The 14,768-nt window shown below is 47.8% G+C and overlaps 1 protein-coding gene across 1 annotated transcript in view; it reads right to left on the reverse strand.

Annotated features, from left to right (window-relative positions):
• Positions 1–14,768, reverse strand: part of TMEM201 (transmembrane protein 201) — a 122,544-nt gene that overhangs the window by 71,806 nt on the left and 35,970 nt on the right. The gene's annotated exons all lie outside the window — the stretch shown is intronic.

Below are 14,768 nucleotides of genomic sequence, written 5' to 3' on the forward strand. Positions count from 1 at the left end.
CTCGTGGTTATGTGTGAATCCTACCGCAAGCCAGCGTCGAATCATTGGATCTCTGCAGGCAAATTAGAATTTGCGTGATGGGATGACATTTTTGAAAGATTTTTTTTAAATATACCAGTAATGCGAATTAAGAACGGCAATGTCTCCTTCGCGTATCTGTCTTGTCGACGTCGCAAATAAATATTTCAGAAGCACTCATTCAATAAAAGCAAACTCCGGACTGGTTTTGACATGCAGTATCTCGTCAGGCACGCTTGAATCAATGCTGAACTGTCAGATGTTATTGGCGGGAAAAAAACAACTTCTCTTTAAGATCTGCGCTCTACTTTGACTAATTATTTTGTGTCAAGAAGTTAGACATTTTCCGAAGGTAAAGGCAAATGTTACTGAAGAGAAATGGATTGAAAAAGACGAATTTTTTAGTGATCCACCAACTATTTTAACACCTGCCTTGTTCAAATAGCGGCTTTGTGAAATCAGGTCTCCAAATAAAAGCCACAAACTCCCGTCGCTCTGAACAAAAATTCACAGCAGCCTGAAACATCACATCAGTCCGTCCCATATACAGATATCATTTTAGTTAGAACGATGGCCGTTGTGAAGCATTTTCTCTAAGCATGCCAAGGTGACGTGCGGCTCCAAGAACACGGCCGTTAACAACTGGAAGGAAGGAAAAAGTGTACAAAAGAAGCGTGGGCAGAGACGCACGCTCGGAATCGCAGCCAGAAACAGAAAGAGGAACGAGTGGATTGGAGAAACACATACGCAGGTAAAAATAACGCTGCGCACTGCGCGAAAAAAAGTTCAACGCACGTACATCAGTAGCGCTGTTAAAAAGCAGCAAGTGGGATAGGGCCGCACACCGCCGCTCGCACATCTGAGGGGCGACGGTCGGGAACAATGATGGGGCGGTGGGAAGCCATGGATTGGGATGCGTCTCGGAAGATCGTCCTCCGAGGAGAAGGAGCGATGAAATCGGCTTCGCGCTACGACGGATTATTACATCATCGCAGGATCGTTGAGAGGTGGCGGTCGCGGGGGCTCGGGGAGGCCTTCATCCAGCAGTGGAATGACCATGAGGCTTCCGGGTAGATGCGGAATCACCGTACGTTCACACATTGAATTCGTTTTGTGGCGCGACAGTGGCTAGATGTAAGCGACCTCGCCTGGTATGCAGGAGGTTGTGGGTTCGATCCCTGGTAGGATAAAAAATTTAACTACCATTTAAAAAAATTTATTTTAATAGTTTAGTTTGTCTTTTTCCTATAGATCTAAAACGATTCATAAACGAATGGGGGGGGGGGAGGAGGGGGAAGCAAGTACAATTTTCCCAACCGACACGACAGACAAGGTTAACGAATCTATCTTATTACACAGCACGCGCAGCCGAGGGCGGGGGGGGGGATGGTGGGGGTGGAGATGCGCATACCGGATGTGTTTCGCGAGATGTCTATCTCGCCAGCACTCTGCGTCGGGGCGCCAGCCACGCACACACACACACCTATCAAATCTCAGGTGGGGATGTGGAATACGGACCGCGATGTGGGAGAAAGTCGTCCAGCCGGTCGGGCGGGGAAACGCCAAGCGACGTTGAAGATATCGAGATGCACGCCCGGCTCTTGCTGTCTTGCGCCGCCGCCACCGCCACCACCGCCGCCGCCGCCGTCGCCACCGCCACCGCCACCGCCACCACCACCGCCACCACCACCGCGCTTTCGGGGTGGTGGCGCGCGTTGCCCAGCCCGCACGACGACAACGGTCTACGACGTTCGACTACCCGAACGAGCTCCAGGAACGCGGAGAGAAACGTCGGGGAGGGGCGCCGATGCCGAGCGACGCGCGGTGCGACGAGCCCGCCAATTTACGCGTCGCTGAGACACGGAGAGAGAGCAAGCGAGCGAGCGAGGGAAGGGCGCGAGGGAGAGCCGCGCGCGCATCCACGGCGGCGCTCGCTCGCACCTGCGATTAGCGCGCCGTTGGCTGTGTACGGTGCGAAAGAAGTTCAACATACATACGTACACTCACCCACTCACTGACCCACTCACGGTTGGCTAGGTACGGTGCGAAAGAGCATCAACATACATACGTAGCGCCCCCACATGTCGCTCGATGCGAGGCCCGATTGGTGCCGAAGCCAGCCGGAGCGGAACGCGATATGCGACGGGCCGGGGCGCAAAACGGCGCTCGCCCGATTTTCTTCGGCTCGCTCCGCGCGATCGAATCGCCGCAATCGCTAAACAAGTGAAATAAAAACATGCGGGAAGTGTCTGGGTGGCTCCGAGTCACAGCGCTGCCACGATGGCAGACAGCGATGGTCAGGAATAATTACGGAGTGGCAGCCAAGGAATGGAGTGCCCGCCGAGAGCAGACCCGCCAAGGGAGACGGGAGCGGTGAGATGAGCTCGCGTGCACCTGTGGCCAGACGGATTATCACGTCGCATGATCGTGGCAGCCGCCACCGTTGAGGTTCTGCGTTCGAATCCAGGTTTCAGCCACCCGTGATGAAACCGGGTTTTCAAGTGTACCACGGCATAAGTCACCAACGAATGTAGATATATTAAAAAAAACATAGTGACGTTTTTCTCATCACCCGGATGACTTCCAGCATTGAGAATCACATGATATCAGTGTCACTGTCACGCCACTGGAAACTGCATTTGCAAAAGCTGGGCGCTGCGTGGGTGTTGCCCTCTAGCGTGTGGATCACAGGTCGATCTTGAAAAATGAGACTACCCTGGTCTCTTCGGCTCAGCCAATTCGTTCGTCAGTTTATTTCTGAGGTTTGGGAATAAAACAAAAATCCCTCTCGGGTATCTCAAAGCTCGCGCAGTAAAAATCTCCTTTCTGCTCCACTTCAACCAGTACGAGGTGCTGCACTGCTCTGCGAGAGCTCCACGTTCATATTCTGTTTCACGACGCGACGTAGATGGTACAAGTGAGAGTAACATTTGGGGGTGGGGAAACAAATACTACAGAAAAAAAATGTGTGGGCCTATTAAATATGTTGAACTTACATTATTAGACCTCCTTTGCCAGTACCAAAATATAATAATAGGGGTTTTCCCTTTTTTTCTGGCAACAAAACTATACGCCCTTTGGCGTCCTCTGGTCTAGCACCAATTGAGACGAGGCTCAAAAGAAAGCCGTCTCTGGTGTGGACCAATCAGTTTCAAGGACAATGCATATATTATCAGAGTGTGTGTTTTTGTTTGCATTTTGACCACAAGTTTTGTGGTTAATGCACCACATGATTCCTTGTAAAAAGGTTCCAGTTTTGTTGCCAGAAAAAAGGGGACAAACCCTATTATTATGTTGAACTTCTTTCGCACCCTTCGTAGCCGACCACGCTAATCGGAGGTGTGGGGGTGGAACACCAAACTAAATGCCAAAAGCAGTTTTAAAGAGCCGCGTGATTGGAATGCTGCGTGCGATTGGAATGCCAATGGCATTTGCTCACAAAGGTCCAATGCCGCTCCAACTAAAACACCTTTATCTCAAGATTTGGCACATTACAAATCTTGAGATTGGTTCATCGAATTCATCAGTTAAACTAAGCTGGGTTGAGCCGAGTAGTATTTGGATCTGGGAATACCAGGTGTTGCAGGCTTGGGGTGTAAGATGGCAAGACGACGGGAGGCTACCACACACCAGTCAGATCGTAGTGAGGGCATCTGCTTAGCTTCTAAACTAAAACTAAACTATTTTTTTTCATTGACCAGGTAAGGCCCACTGAGCTATATCGCTCTTTTTCAGAAGCGACCTGGCCACAATCGATAGCCCAACGAAGTGGCTTATCACGTGCAAAATTAAAGCAGCCGAATACTCTAAATCGCGTGACGTCGATTCTAAACGTGGAGGGAAAAACCGGAGGACCTGCGACCACGGGGGGAGAGACACGCAAACTCCAAATACACGGGCAGGCGTCAGTGTCGGGATCGAGCGCGCGACCTCTCACGTACACCAGGGCGAAGGAGTCAACAGCTTCTGCTGCTCCCGTCGGCGGCAACGCCGGGCGGAGAGGCAGCGTGGCGGCAGGGGCTGACGCGGCTCGACTCACGTGGTCATTAAGAGTCGGCCTTGATCTCGCAGAGCTCTGCGGCCGTTAATCACCGGACAAGTGCCGTTTTATCGGACAGGTGGAGCAGACCGCACGAGATTTATAACGGCTTAATCACCGCAAACCGCAGACGTTAAAGCGCTTGACAGAAGCGCACATTGTGTATATTGTGCATTCTCGCTGAAATATCCTGTCGCTTTGTCTACACACGGATAAAGGTGCAGTCCCTGCAATGACTTGCTCATGCCACTGCTTGCAGAGCAGTCAAGAGAATCCGCGCCCCACCCCCCCAATCCCCAAACCCACTTTACTCTTACACGCTGATCAGTTGTCTGGGAAGAGGAGGGAGTACCCACGCTTTACCCCACCACACACAATCTGATTAAACGCTTGCCAGTGAACCCATTCACACTGCTGGGTAGAAAAGAGGCGCGAGGGAGTTGGAGAAGTTGCACAATTGTTTCAACTGCGATCTCGGAATGCTTTGATGTTGTCTTCCTGGCTGAGTGAGTCGCCCTTGAAAAAAAAATCGCTTTTTAGCTCGACGGGGCTTTACTCGGTGGGTACTATGCTCCTGAACTGCCACGCCGGGACCTGGGACTGAACCTGCCAATTCAGGATGACCAGTGAGCGCTACACATTCCACAAAAGTCGCATTTCGCACGTGTATTCCAGTTTATATTCTTCCCAAAATGGGGAAAGAAAATCAATACAAAAATTACATTTAAAATAAGAAAATGATTTAATGGAAAGCACTGCGCATTTGAAATCTAGATTGAAAACGCATTTCTTTAGAAGTGCTTTTTGTGTTTAGTTTGTTGTCTTACCTCCGCAACTCGGATTTGCACGGTTGGCTACGTATGGTGCGAAAGAAGTTCAACACATATATGAGCAAAAACCAAGAGAGTGAGGGGCTATTTGCATTAAATAATGATTATCCGTCTTGGTATGGCCCAATTTCGGATTAAAAACATTCACACGTTGTAACAAAAGCGGTATTTTTAAATCCTTTATATTAAGTTCACTTGCTTGCGCGCTTACGACCGTGCAAATCTTTCGGTCGTTTTAACCCACTTCCCGTGATCCAATCGAGCTGACATTTTGCACACAGACTTTTTATGAAAAAAAATATATATTTAATTACCAATTGCTTAATGTTGGCAGGCAATCACCTGACCCATAGGTGGCAGCCATCTCAAGCCAGAGGACGAGAGGACTCTAGCCGCCCGTTTCAAAGACCAATGTGGGCTGGGTTGTGGCCCATTGAACACGCATATAAAGGATTTATAGTGAAAAACTTTGTTTTTACGGGTAATTTTTTTTTAGTTGATCTGAATGTGAATCGCTGAATGTGCTCTGCAGCTCACGAGTCGTGCCTGCAGCTCGTGAACCGTGCCTGCATGCACACACGCGTTACTTTCCACCCCCCCCCCCCCCCAACTAGTTTCATGTTTCTCGATGAGCAGGATAATCCAACAGATGGTTGGTTCAGTAATCGAATACTTACATTATCGGATCAAAATCAGAATATTTATTTATACTGGAGAAATCCGATGAGCTATAAAGAAATTTGTCACAAACCTCCAGCCGGGGCGGGTCAGAACGTTGCACCGACAAGCAATACACAAACATTGTAGATTTGAAGCTTTCGTGACTGCAAGGAATCATATTCTTAGGTTTTTTCGGAAAAGTCACGTAGGTAAAATATCAAAATTAATGAAAATAAAATAAAAACAAAAACTGAAATCACGACGTTTCGGAGGTTTTTATTTTATTTTCATAAATTTTGATATTTTACCTACGTGACTTTACCGAAAAAACCTAAGAATATAATACACAAACACACGATAGGAGTGGGAAGTAGAGGAACGGTAAGAAAATCACCAAAACATTTAAGTTACAAACAAACTATTTTTATTTTATCAGGTAAGGCTCACCGAGCTATAAGCTTCTTTTCAGAAGCGACCTGGCCACAAATGACGGCTCAAAAAAGAGTCTCATTGTCACTTGGAAGTGTATAGCAGCCAAAGAGCTGTACAACGAATGAGACAAAAAGGTGAATTTCTTCTTTGATGGGATCACGAACCGTAGATCGTTACTACGCATTGAATGGTGAGTGGGTGCGAGCCGTCAAACGCCTAACAAATGTAACAATTACTCGCGTCATCCCAACCCGTCATATCCAACTTCAACTTACATAGCCTGAGAACCGTTAAACCAAATATAGGAAATCTAAACACGTAATGTGAATCTGCTGGAATCTCAAAAGATAAATAAACCAAGGGCGACTCAAAACAAGAACATTTACTGGTAAAATAAGCCGACCTTATTTTGCATTGAACATAATCTTACAACCCTAAACACGGCTACCGTGTGGCACTGCAGTCGGCAAACTTTGGCCGTGCTTTGCCAACACCACGGATCCAGATTAACCATAATCCAAAACCCTCTCTTTTCATCTGCGAGCAAGTATGTGAAAACATCCCAACCCTGTCCACCCCCACCACCCCCTGAGTGGTAACCGTTCTATTTTAAATTCCCGGTGTCACAAGCCCTCAGCCAATTTGGTTTATGAACGGCGGCAACAGCTGGGGGGGGGGGGGGGGCGAGACGAGAGAGGCCCTCACCGACGGCGCCGCGTGCGACCGAAACTCTGCACGGCGGCCACCAAAGTGGTGGACGCAGCGCTGCATTGTCGAGACGGTGCACTGGCTCCAGGCAACGCTTCGATGACAATATTTTTCTTCTTGGTTCTTTCGGTAAAGTCACGTAGAATGGAAATAATAAAATAATAAAACATAATCAAATAATTCTCACGACGTTTCGGCCAAAACGCAAGCAGCCGTCCGAATGAATCTCATTCAGACTCTGTCTTCTCGACAGACCTGTTCTCCACCTGAGGACGGCTGCTTGCGGTGTGGCCGAAACGTCGTGAGAATTATTTTATTATGTTTTATTATTTTATTATTTCCATTCTACGTGACTTTACCGAAAGACCCAAGAAGATGAATCCCTGCAGTCCGAAAGCTTTAAATCGAGACGATATTTTTGTGCATCTAACTCGGCTCAAGCATCCCCGTAAATCCTACGACTTATGCGTGTCTACGATCGCACGGAATCCCTCCCGCTTCCCCCCCGCCTCTCTCCGCTGCCGCCCCCTGTGGAAACGGACGCTGTGACGTGCAGTTCGCTCCTGCTGACGCCTTCCTTCCGTCGTCATCGTCATCACGACGTTTCGATCGCAACACAAGCAATCTTCATCAGGTGAGAAGAGATGACGATTGCTTGTGTTGCGATCGAAACGTCGTGATATTGTTATTATTATAAATTTTTTCTATCTACGTGGCTTTACCGAAAGACCCAAAGAATATCAATTCCGAAAACTTTAAGTCAAGACTTTCCTTTGCATTCACGTTTCCACAGGCCGGAAGACCATAACCCTAAAACACGAGAATGGATACACGCGGGGACACATCGTTAGAGGTCCAGGCTGCAGAAACAATGAGGGTTATCATGTAAGAAAACATCGAAGGGAAAAGAGGAAGACGAAGATAAGGAATCAGACGGTGGGACGCTGTGGGCAGCTGGACTGGACAACGCACGAGAAGACGCCGAAAATCGCAAAAGGCGGATAGCACTGGACGTGCACTAGAACTCTCCGTTAGGGTGATGACGACACTTGATGAAGACGAACGCTTCCCCCATTGCTAAAGGGTTTCCTGAGTTGTTTTGACTTACGTTTCACTTTGCTCTGCGATTGCCCATCCTCTTGTTGTTTCAGCCGTGCACGTTAGACCTGTATTGCACTGTAAACGGCTGTCAGCCATTGACCCGGGTCACCACTGACAAGGAGACTTCAACTCTCAACCGGTTGTCACCCGGTAGAATAAAGGTCGATCAGTGGCCATCCTATTAATTTACTCGAAACCCACCGCAGGAATGCGATTGGATGACATGTCACGATTCGGAGTCACAATTCGACATTTATTTTTCTAGTCATTCCCGCCATATTGGTACAACGCAGAAGACCCTCGACATTCCGCACGTGCGCACGCTCGCACTGCCCGCGAAAACCGCTCGGCTGTCACGCAATCCGAGGCCTCGTCCGTAGCTCGGTGAGGATTCCGGCAGGACCGGCTCTCGCCTGGCACCGGCAGCATCGCTCGCTGTCGGCGGTGAAAACACGACCGCCTGGTCACAGGAAAAGAGCCGTGGGGGGGGGACTGCACCGCGAAAAAACCGCGCGGCTTCCGGCTCACCGTACAGGCCGGGAGCGGCCGTCCGCCCGTTCATTGCCCGCGAGACGTCACCTGTCACTGCGTACTGGGAACGTTAAGCATAATTCTAGATTTGAAGCTTTCGTGACTGCAAGGATTCATATTCTTAGGTTTTTTCGGTAAAGTCACGTAGGTAAAAAATTAAAATTAATAAGTAAAATAGAAATGAAATAAAAATCACGTTTCAGAGGCAACACAAGCTTCCACCTGAAGACGGAAGCTTGTGTTGCCTCCGAAACGTCGTGATTTTTATCTTATTTCTATTTTACTTTTATTAATTAAAATGTTTTACCTACGTAACGTTAAGCCTGTCGGTGGCACACGAAGCCAACTCGCTGGCAAACTCCACTTAAGAATAAAACAACTCAAAGACGTTCGTCAATAAACACTGTGGCCTTCAAAGAAAATAATAGATAAGCAGGTGACGTTTTGAACAATGGCCCTTTTTCAAAGGATATCAATCGAGAGTCCAGAGAGAGAGAGAGAGTTGATGATAAGAGTGCAGATTGGGCTTGTTTACACACCATGCGGTTTAATGAGAACTACATTTAAAAACAGTATAATTCTGACGACAGATTTTTAATTGGCGTATGATGAATTATACTAATAGTTGCTGCCGAATAACAGACAGACGCTTGGATGACCAAAGCATACGAGTAAATAAACTCGTCGGTATTCAAAGTTAATTATAGAATGTCTCAGGCACAATGCACTATGGGCAGGCTTGTTCTGAGTGAGAACAAGGCAGTTTCGTCACACCTGCCGGCCGCAAATGAGGCCAACAAGCTGGTCAACTTCCCTTGTGCATTACACGTCTTGTTTGATTAACATATTATTGTTAACCAAAAGATAATTAGAGTGAATTTAGGTTTGTCTCCGCACGCTTGCACGTCACATTCGCAGGGGCGACCATTATCTCGGCGTTTTTTTTTCCTTTACACCGATCCTTTCCAAAGCACGCGCCGTTATTTACTTATATATTATCCCTCAAGGACTTCGTGCAGCGTGTATCACTCCCCTGCATGCTCTCGGCAAGAGGGGGGGGGGGTAAAAAAGACAAGTTAGCGTGCCTCTGTTATTTTATAAAATGGAAAAAAACAAAGATACGGCCGATATGAGCTACCCCCTCAGAGTTTTCACTGTGCGCGCATTTCGGTTGGCAAAAGAGACCCGTTGTGGAGTTAAGTGCGCAAACAGAACATCTCACCGTTGTTGGCCCGACTAACTCTTGGTATTTCGGAAATGTAAATTTTCTCTCACCGTCAATATTTTTTTTTCCGATTTTTTTTTATTCACGAAGCTCAAACGCCATTTTTGAAACGAGCTTAACCGGCCAAGCAATGGCGGTTCGGTTTATTATTAAAAGTCGAAAATTGCTTAGTCCTGTGTAAAAATAGACTTGCTCCCGTCACAAGAACGTGGAATTTCCACCACTGGTTCAAGGATGTGAACAGGAGGTAAAATTGTGACGCGATGTTTTTTAAATACTTAATTCAATGCAGTTACTTGTTTAAAAAAATTGTTACGATTTCTGGGAAGTTACTCAATTTTAACCGCTTGTCTTATTTTTTTTCCTACATGGAACTGATGCCGCTACAATCAAATCACCTTTATCCCATCAGCTAAGGCTCAGCAGTGTTGAGCCTGGTTAGTATTGGGATGGGAGACTTGTCTGGGAATAACCAGAGGTGTTGTTGTAGGCCTTGGGCTATGAGATAGCAAGATCGATCTGTGCAAAGCTTCAAGAGTGATCACCATCACATACAGGGTGTGTTTTCTTCAGGCACCGGGTTTTCCTCCCACACGAAGCCAAACACTCAAAAGTATAAATGGCCAAACATCTCAATGTAGCGGGACCCTCACCGAAAAGAGACAACAATTATTATTGTGGTTGTTGTCGAGTCAATCGGCAGGTCGAGTGCGGTGGGGTCAAGTCTGGATACTCCCACATCTTCCAAGATGTCTGGCAAAGCGTATAGAATAATAAAACAATGCGCCTTCCATTGGAACTGTCTGGCACTCCCTCTCACGGAGGCCTCTCCGTGACCAATGGTGAGAGTAGGAAATTGCAGGGCTGCGCCTTTATCTTACGATAAGGTAATTATTTTAAAACTAATTTCTTTAGAATGCTTGTTGTGTTTAGTTTGTTGTCCTTCCCACGTACCTCCGATGATCACGCTTGGTTACGTATGTGTGCGGAAAAGGTTCAACTTACATTCACACATATAATTATTCTTGTTAGTACGAGCTCTTTTTACGCATCTTCCGGCAATGAGCACAAGCTCGCTCTGAAGCCGAGTGGAGCGTGTCCCCCAGGTGTACAGCAGGTAGGCACACCCTTGTCCATCACTGTCTGATGACATCGTGAAAAACGCCTCCAGGCAGCGAAGCCACAACCGCTGTCAACGCGTGACGAACGCAAAAATGAAACAAACACATTTTTCTTTTTTGACAGATACGCACATAAACAAAGATCCACCCCCGTTATAGCCTGCACAGGCCATTGTGACAAGTGCTGTTAGCAAGCGAGCTCGTATGAAGGCCGACACGGGACAAGATTGGGTGTGGGTGGCAAGCACCACGCCAGGCCGCCTTTGTCTCCCGAGTTGTCTCCCGAGTTCCCATCGAGGGAATTCTACTCATCTCTATTGTTCGCGTGGCTTTGCATGTTGCCCACTTGCCGTCCCACACACTCAGTTCCAGAAGTAAATTTCAAAGGTTTCAATGATTCAACAACAAATTTGGGAGGTAGCTCGCTTCTCCTAAAATCATACAGATCATTTTGCCGCATGTAAATGTCCACGCGATAAGCCACTTCGTTGAGCTATAATTTGTGGCCAGGTCGCTTCTTAAAAAGAAGCCAATGGCTCAGCGGGCCTCACCTGGTAAGAGAAAAAAAATTGTTTGGCTTTATTTCTAGAGATTTTTCAAGTGATTTGTTTACCTTGACTACACTTTGCACTCCCATTGTGTTTTTGCATTGCTGTTGTAACGTGCTGACCCGCGCACCTACTGGAAATCTGTGGAAAAAGAGCTTTATTGCTCATCGGATTCTTCCAGTGTAAATAAATATTCTGATTCTCCTCTACTGCCCAACCACTCCCATCCTCTCCATAGTTTCGAACTCCATTCCCCCCATCAGTGCTGCCGACTCCTTGCCCCCCTGCTCTAGTCCTGGGCTCGAGCCCTCAAAAACTCAACTCACTGCCCCCCCCACCCGCGCCCCCCCATCTGTAAAACAACTACACCCACCACTCCTGTCCAGCATCTTGAGACGCCGCCTCGTCTAGGATGCGAGAGGAGTCCCACGTTGCGTTGAACGTCTACAACCCCGTTTTCGTCACTCCGCTGCCGGATGAGGGCCCTCGGCATGCCTTGCTGGGCGTGAAGGATATTTTTTTTGACCGTACTTCACCACGCTGGTCAGTGTGGCTCGCCGAGGATGGGAGTGCACAGGAACAAGCAATCGATTGCGCTGCGCCACCCTCTTAATGGCCACAACACCTACTAAGCTTGCACGGGAAGGACACAGGCTCTAGCGCTAGCCAGGCTTAAACCTGCTTAGCTTGGTGAGATCTGATGAGATCGGGGGCGGTGGGGGGGGCATCCCGGGCGATCTGGTCGTGTGCCAACGAAAAACAAAGGATGAATTGAGTGACAATGAAGGGGAGGGTGGAGAAATAGAAAGAGGAGGAAAAACCGAGTCAAAAAAAAAGATAGACACTTGCAAAGTTCCAAGTTTGTACTTAGGCACGACAAGCAACAAAGGTGGATACATCAGGCCAGCGGCACAGCACACGCATGCAGAGATACAAGCTCGGAGCGACGTGGCAAGAAACAAGGCAAGGAGGTCGGCAAGAGGAAATAAAAATCCCATTACACCGCTCACTCCCAAACACCAATATGATCTTAACACGCAGCCGATAATACACTTTCTGAAAAAATCAATATCGTGGCTCAAACCAAAAACGACACATCAAGCACACACACGTTAGTGTCAGATTTTTCATCCCTGTAACCAGATAAAAACATTTTTTGTAATAATCGCTTAATAACGTCATCTTAAATGGGGATACTGCGTGCTCGATGAGGGGCGTGCTGTATCGGGGCATAGCTACTCGATGCGCCGTCGTTGTATCAAGTAAGTTGAATTTTTGATCGATTGTTTTATTTCACAATTCATGCCGATTGGGCTCTCAGTTGTCAACACGTCACGGGACAAATAATCCATTCGGAAATCTCGCAGGGCAAGGCAGGGCGCCCCCCCCTCCCCTCCCCCGTGTGCCAGCGATTGGCCAGTGAAAAAGATTTATAGAGGGCTTTTGCTGTAAAAAAAACTACAATTGGCCTCTGGCATTGAGAGTAGGGGGCGCACTTTTCAACGCACTAAGCTGTGAGATTGCTTGTCGCATGACAGATGCGGTGAACCCATATCTTTGATGGAGCCACAGCAAATGCAAAGCCAAATTTAACACGGCGCCTTTTACGTGCAGTTATTGGCGACTGGGCAGAGATCATCGACTAACTACACTTTGAAGAACACAGCCCATTCAAGGATTCAAACCCCAGGATCTCAGCGGTACCGGCTCTTAGCACTCAAACCTGCGAGCCACTCAGCAACCTCTTAAAGCTCACGATGCACGCATCGAATCCCGTGCGCGACAATATTTTTTTTCTCAACTTGCATCTGGAATGGGTGATCCCCGAGAGGACTTCAAGCGAAGAGATGGACCGATGAGATCGGTTCCCGTCCACGTGCTGAATGGAGCGTTGCATCGCGGCATCGGGAGAGGTGGCGACGGCTTCGGCAGGCAAACATCCAGCAGTGGATCGAGCATGGTTTCATGATGATGATAGTTAAATGTGTATCTGTCATGTAAATAATTTAACCATTCAATCAAACATAACCACTAATATCTGCAACATTCTCTTCAATGTAAAAACAATTGACTGTTGAATCGATAAACTTATTAAAACATTTTCTTCCGGAACGGATCCGAAAGAAAAACTCAAGTAAACTTTATATCAGCACGCCGAGGCTCCCACAAGGCCATGCGGGAGGGTGCATGGCACAGTTTGGCACCAGCTATCAGAGTGTGGTCGGGTCGCGACAGTTCTCTGCGGTGAGTACAATATCTTTAAAAACGGGCGCTATGCCTATTCTTTGGGTCTTTTGGTAATGTCACGTAGATAGGTTCAAAGAAAATAACAAAAAACTACGACGTTCCTGAAGACGACCACTTGTGTTGCCTGGTTTTTTGTTATTTTCTTTGAACCTATCTATGTGTCTTTACCGAAAGACCCAAAGAATATGAATTCCTGCAGTCACAAAAGCTTTAAGTCAAGATTTGGGCGCTATGCCTCTCGAAATAAAATGAACGCTGAAACCGCTTGCGCGTTGCGAGATTCAGCGGTGAACGGGACACCCACCCCTGCAACTTGCAGCCGTCTCGGAAGGGTTAAGGGTTTAAACTGCACGCAAAACCTCAGGGGAACTATGTACGCGCCGTCCATCTCGTCGCCAGAGCCGGTTGCCTAGCTTGGTTGGCATTGGCCCTGGCGCAAGGAATTAAATGGGGTCCCCCTCGTTCTAAATCGCCCTCCGCACCTCCACGTCTTTCTTTGATTCTGGCCCAACGGGCCCCCCACCCCCGGTACAACTGCATGGCCTGCGCACTCGGCATCCAAGCACGCCACTGACCGCCGACACGAATACTGGCACGTGATTCGTAAACAAAGTGAACGCACAGTGAGCTCGCGTTTCAGGCAATGGGACCTTTAGAGGGGATAAAGGGCCAGAGCCTGAAATGTTAGCTTTCTGCAGTTTGTGCACGCGTGCGCACTAGACGTAACACTGATAAACGATGTAGCGCACGATCATGAACTTCATTTGTCCGTGTTTTATTTACGCTTGGTTATGGCGCTGACGTGAATCGTTTTGGTCGAACAGAGTCGAGTGCGAGGGCTTACTCTGGCCAGGAGAAACCAGGCACCTGAGGTAGTGATGATGGCTTACGGCAAGGACCTTGTGTGACCTTTAACCTAGGCCAAACCAAGAAACGTCACACAGATTATTTTCACCGTGATTTAGGCCGTCCAATTCGTAAATTATTCTTGAACGAGAGTTGGGAACGGTTTTGGTAAAATGAAGAGAAACACGTTGGAGACAAATGAAGTCTTTGTGTGAGAGGGGGCATGGGGAGGGAGTGGGGTGAAATCTCATGGACACTTTCTAGAAACGGCAATACAGTAGAAGCTGGATATAGGCACACCTGATATACAAGCACAACTCTGATATAAGCAGCACATCCTTACATTATACCGGTGGAGGAGGGAGGGAATGGCGATGGGTATAACTTCTGATACAGGCCCACTTTGGATATAAGCCCACTGGCTAGACTTGCACAGGGCAAAGCAATGGGTGGGACAAGATG

The sequence above is a fragment of the Lampetra planeri genome, chromosome 28, assembly GCF_965212315.1.
Source record: "Lampetra planeri chromosome 28, kcLamPlan1.2.h2, whole genome shotgun sequence".
Lineage (NCBI taxonomy): Eukaryota > Metazoa > Chordata > Hyperoartia > Petromyzontiformes > Petromyzontidae > Lampetra > Lampetra planeri.